The sequence below is a fragment of the Bemisia tabaci genome, chromosome 9 (assembly GCF_918797505.1).
Source record: "Bemisia tabaci chromosome 9, PGI_BMITA_v3".
Lineage (NCBI taxonomy): Eukaryota > Metazoa > Arthropoda > Insecta > Hemiptera > Aleyrodidae > Bemisia > Bemisia tabaci.
In genome coordinates this window covers 23716125-23722449 of record NC_092801.1, presented here as the reverse complement: position 1 = coordinate 23722449, position 6325 = coordinate 23716125, and positions in this window count along the sequence as shown.

Below are 6325 nucleotides of genomic sequence, written 5' to 3'. Positions count from 1 at the left end.
TGATCTAAAATACCTGAAAATTTCAAGGAAAAATATGAGTAACTTTCCTTAAAAATACATGATTAATGTTTGGAAATTTGGCAACTACCGAATGTTCATACGGCGTTTTTCCTTAGCACGGCAGTATGTGCAGGGGGTTGGAGTTTAGGTCCGAGCGAGTTTAGGTCAAATTCACCGCCGAGAATATTTCCAATGAATTCGTAAAGAAAATAATGTTTGTTTAAAGAAGAGGAGGTGCTTTTATAAAAAGAAAAGTCATACTTACATCAAGCCGCTTCCATTATATTCTTAATTGAAAATTAAATCCTCTCGACGGCATACTCAAGAATGTTTCTACCGAAATCGAGTCACTTTTTTCTCGAATAAAATTCAAAAATCATGCTGAACGTTATTAAACGCCAATGCTAGGACTTAATGAGTTTTTGGACTGCCGCTCTCTTTTTGTGCCGCAATATCTTGATTTATTTTGCGAGGGAAGGTCCGTACTCTTAGAGGATAATTGTCATTCTTAATATGTTGGAGCGCCTTCAATTTCGTATGATACCGTGCAAGCAACACCTCTGTTGTGAAAAAGTTGCTTGAGGTGCCGTGGCCGTGGCACGTTGCGAACAGCCGGCCAGCGCCTACAAACCTAAGGGGATACTTCAAGCATTGCGCAATGCGTGAAGTATCCCCCTAGGTTTGTAGGCGCCAGAGCGAGTTTTGCGCTGGCAGCACGCCACTCCGCTGAGTTAGCCTATAACATTTAAACTCGAGGAGTCAGCGTTTTTCAACTCATAATTTTGAAAAGTTTGCACACTCTGCATGGATTACTCTTATTTAAATTGATGTGTGTTTTGTAAATACTAAGGTGGTTCCGTGTCTATTATAATTTCCAAAGCAATTTAATTTTTTCTTTAATATTGTGTGCTTTTACTGTGCTGCGGCGTGGTGTACTTGCAACCATGTGTTCAAAATTGAACGTATTTGACTCTAAATGATCGATGTACAAATGGGTTAGAACCAACGATTGCGTGCTTCTTGGCTTTCCCCTTCTTTTTTTTTACCTCATTCATTTTTGCATATAGTTTGGTCTGATTACGGGTGGTTTCACGATAACTGGAATAGTTTTGTCGTCGTAACAGACAACTTATTAATCGGTGATGTATATTCTTAGTAGAAATGATAATCAATCGAATTTTGTCGCAGTAATCTTCAAAGGGTTACGCATTACAGGGTGAGCGAAAAGTCCCTGACCCCCCCTCTAACTTTTGAACGAATTGAGCTAAGGAATTGAAACTTTGGGAATGTTCCTATCTCAAAGGGGACCATCTTTTGAGGGGGTCGAAATTTTGGTGCCCCCCTCAGGGGGGGACAGGGGCCCCCCAACTTTTTTTTTCAAATAGCAACCCCTATCTTGTGATACTTCATTCGAAAGAGCATAAAAAACTAAGAATTTTGGCGCAAACCGCAGATCAATATCTCAATTTTTGACCGAGTTATGATAGGTCAAAGGTCAAATTTGACCTATTTTCAAAAAATCATGACTCCGGTTCAAATTATCGTAAAGAAAAAAATAAAACGGGAAAATTTACCAAATTGTGTTCGCTTTTACGTAAAAATTGCAGAAATCACTTCGCTTCAATTTTAAGGGGGGGGGGGCTCGGACCCCCAAATACATCAATTCAAAGGTCATTCAATTTTCCTGCGAAATAAGCCAATTTCCTCTGGATTTGCCTCCACATTATCTCAGCAAGGTCAAAATCAGTTCAACATTACGTTGGAAAGTCCCCGAATTTCGGGAAAAGTTAAAAAAACGAAATTTAAGGTGATTAAATTTGACCGTTTAAATTTCGTTTTTTTAACTTTTCCCGAAATTCGGGGACTTTCCAACGTAATGTAGAACTGATTTTGACCTTGCTGAGATAATGTGGAGGCAAATCCAGAGGAAATTGGCTTATTTCGCAGGAAAATTGAATGACCTTTGAATTGACGTATTTGGGGGTCCGAGCCCCCCCCCCCCCCTTAAAATTGAAGCGAAGTGATTTCTGCAATTTTTACGTAAAAGCGAACACAATTTGGTAAATTTTCCCGTTTTATTTTTTTCTTTACGATAATTTGAACCGGAGTCATGATTTTTTGAAAATAGGTCAAATTTGACCTTTGACCTATCATAACTCGGTCAAAAATTGAGATATTGATCTGCGGTTTGCGCCAAAATTCTTAGTTTTTTATGCTCTTTCGAATGAAGTATCACAAGATAGGGGTTGCTATTTGAAAAAAAAAAGTTGGGGGGCCCCTGTCCCCCCCTGAGGGGGGCACCAAAATTTCGACCCCCTCAAAAGATGGTCCCCTTTGAGATAGGAACATTCTCAAAGTTTCATTTCCTTAGCTCAATTCGTTCAAAAGTTAGAGGGGGGGTCGGGGACTTTTCGCTCACCCTGTATAACGCTTTCTAATGATTTATTGCTCTACTTTTCGATTAATATTATGTAAATTCCGAAAATGTACCGCCTGTTACGCTGTAAGAAGTCAGCGTAACAGACAGCACATTTTCGGCCATTTATATATTGAAATAGAAAAGTAGAGCGATGAATCTTTGAAAAGCGTTATAGCACGTAACCCTGTAGATTAATGCGACAAAATTCGAGTGATTATCATTACTACTAAAAATATGACCGAAAAATGTGTTGTCTGTTACGGCGACAAAACTATTCCAGTCATCGTGAAACGCACCCTTACAATAACCTACTTTTTGTAAAACACGCAGTGAGAAAAATTGAGGAAGAAGAAAACTTTGAACGCAAGACACAGATCCTGGTAAAATACCATTCGAATTCGTGAGGTGGACTTTACTTGCTTATAATGACAACGCCTGAAATGTGTCCCGAACACCTCCGCGCAGAAGGTTCTTTTCGTATTCATTCAGTTTACGATTAAGGTCCCCGTGCACATCAAAACACACCCGCACATAAACACTGAAATTTGCAAAATCTCTACCCCCTCCCCTCCCCCTCGCCTTGCCCCTCGAATTGTCAGAGCTGCTCTACATCGCGAGGGAGAAACAGCTTAACCGCCAATGGAAACCTTTTACGGACTTGTTGCTCTTGTTATAGCACGGAGGAGCCTCGGCGCACATTCCATAATCTCAACAACAACGCTGAAACGCTGAAACGCCTCTCATGATTACATTAGTTCCAGCCGGAAAAATTCCCCCGAATCCGCTCATTAAGTATGAAACCGATTAAAGGGATCGCGCGAACCTGAGAAGGGGGTTGATGTCGGTGACGTCACTTTTAATAATTATTTTCTGCGTTTCGTCCGCCGTGCTTTCGAGCTTTGATCGGACTTTTTTTCGCCTCTTTCATCCAGTTTCTTCGACCTGTAAACTCGCAAACGGATGGTTTTCCGCGCTCGCATTGAAAAATAATTATCTCTAAAATCAAACGAAATTTTTCTGGGAATATCGATAGAACAACAGATTCCTTTACGGGAAAAAATTAATAAAAGAGTACTCGCAATTTGTTCAGTGGCGTGGCGTGAATTGCGATGTATCGATTGTTATGCCATTTAAACCTATGGAAAAGAATCGATTATTAACGTGTTCGCTGCGAACACCCTGTTTATCGATCCTTTTCTATAGGTTTAAATGGTCGATCAATCGATGTATCACACAGCACGCCACGCCACTGAATTTGTTGAAGTGTTACGAACTTATTCTGCCGCGCTAGAGAAGAACGATGTATGGTCCCTCGGGCGTTGCTAAATTGCCTCTGTCAAACCCCGATTTTTTAGCTGAATCTAGGAATATTTTTTCTTGGAAATTTCCAAGAATTTTATCCACAATCAGATCTAAATTATGTCAATGTTTCAAGAGAAAATATTGAGATCTCTCCTTAAAACAATCCTTTTGCTGGAGAAAATTTGGCATCTCTTGAAAGGTCAAACGATGTTTTTCCATAGCATAGTAGTACTGTCAATATTTTCTTGTTTGACCTCAGACACAATTTCAGCGTTGCTTAATTACAGGAAGAAGCACGTTCAAATTTTCCTTGCGTTGTCATACTTTTATTTCGTTTCAATACAGATAGTAAGACCATTTTTGTTTATTCTGTACCATCCAATGGTTAATGTGTCAAAATTTGGGAAAATGTTCCTTGCTTTTTTTCGGTTTTAAAAATTAGGGTTTCGGATACTGGAGAATTAAATCTTTCCCTCAAAAATTGTGTAAAAATGTCTGTGGTAAAATGTTGTATGCAAATGTCAAATCACACCCGCATTGGCGTGAGCTTGAAGTTCAAGGAACGTGAGTTCAAGAGGAGGCTGTTGAAAAATTCTAATCTTTCGTGTTTATGACACAAATTTTTAGAAATAGAATGCAATTTCGTACACTCTGTTGATGTAAAAATGAGCTAAGTTGCTCATAACTTACATATTTTTTTAAATACTAGAAAGCGGTTTCCATCGACCGCTTTTTCAACCTAACTCGACAAATGAGGGGTTTAGAGGACAAGGCGTATAAGTGCAGTTTTTGAAAGAATTGAGATTTTAATGATTTCAAGTGAAACTAGTCTTAATGCATATTGTGTGACAAATTCGCTCCCAAATTCCAATTTTTCAGTATCAAAAAGTCAATTTGAACTTTCTTTTCGCCATAAGGATCCATGTACAATAATAATTTCGAAACTTCAAACACGCATTTCTCGAAATAGCAAAAACTGTGCTTTGCGCCTTGTCCTCCAAACCCCTTAAATATCGTTCTACTGAAAATGTTGCCTGAAATAGAGAATTTGCAGGTGTCTGAAATTTGATTGATTTCATGTTTAAGTGCAAACTACTGAGTGAACTGATTGGTTTATGAATTGAACAATTATTGGAGAAGATATGACAAAATGATCTAATCTGCTAAAATACATGTGTTTAAATGAGAAATGCCGTCAGATGACGTCATTCGGTGGTGCATTTCTCACTTTTAAATCTATTATTATACTATTTCCCATACCAGAAAAAAATTATAAAAAATCCTATGAAATCAGCTCTTTAAGCACTTTCAGATAAATTAAGCATTAGAATAATTGCATGCAAATTCTCCATCAGGTACCTTCCTCCACGAACGGACACATTTGGCAATACCTGCAGAGGCCAGTGCACTAAACGATGCAATTTTCATGCAAGGGCAGTTGAGATAATTTTAATTGCAAATCCGCCGGGATAAAACTCATACCGTTCCTTCCTCGCTGCAACTCTCCCAATCTTGAGTTTTACGATTTTTCTTTATCAGCTTTTTGCCATTATCGTTCTATTTTTATGTGCCTTAATGCACTCGCAGGTTCCTCGATCTGACAATCAGTTCATTCGCTTCTACGCAATGGTCAGGAGGAAAGGATTCTGTGCTTGATTTTTCCACAAAAAAATCCCTAGATTACGTATACTCATTCAGTGTTACTGTTTTCAGACGTCAGTGCGGTTCTTATTAAGTGGTTCAAGTTTCCGTGTGAATTTCTTTTTTTTCTCCTCGTTTATCATGCCTCTTTTCCGTTCCCTTTCCGTTCAAACGTCTATTCTTTAAAACTGCCGTAATTTTTCTTCTCTGTGCGAAGAAAATTCTGCGAAAACTTCAAGGAATGATGTCAATTTGTTCTCCTTTAAAAAAATAACACAGAGGCGGAGATTTTCAGACACCGCAAACGAGTTATGTGATTGCCGACTTACACCGTCGAAAAGGCAATAATCGACCCTCTTTCATAGGTTGAAATGGCAGATAAATCGATTTTGACGCACGCCACGCCACTGCAAAGAATAAGTTTCAAGCGGTTTTGTTCACTTTGGTACCTATCACTTAAGAGTGTAATCTCTCCTTTCAAAACGGCAAATATGCATCCTGAACGTGGCAAATTAGCGTATTGAATAGCTTTATTCCAAATTGAATCATGTAAATTGATAATTTTGAGATACGTAACTCCGGTTCTCCTTGACATTTTCAGGAGATCCCCCCCCCCCCAAAAAAAAAAAAAATTCCAGCTGTGATATCAGTACTATATTTTTCAGTTTTTCGGAGCCATTGTCTCTTGTTCGTGACCGGTTATACATCTTCTTTATAAATCTATGTGCGGTTCTTACTAATAAAACTGATGGATTCAGTGTCCATGTTACGGATTTGTGAGCAAAAACACGACATCTATTTTGACGTTTGTTTGACATGATTTGGTAATTCAGCTGTGTATGTGTGGTGGTAGGTTCCATAAAGCTGGATTACCAAATCGTGGAACAGTATAAATTGCGCCAGGAGATCTCAAGGAAGTCGTGGTAACTTCTATTCACCTAGCATTTGTGACAGTGCTTGATT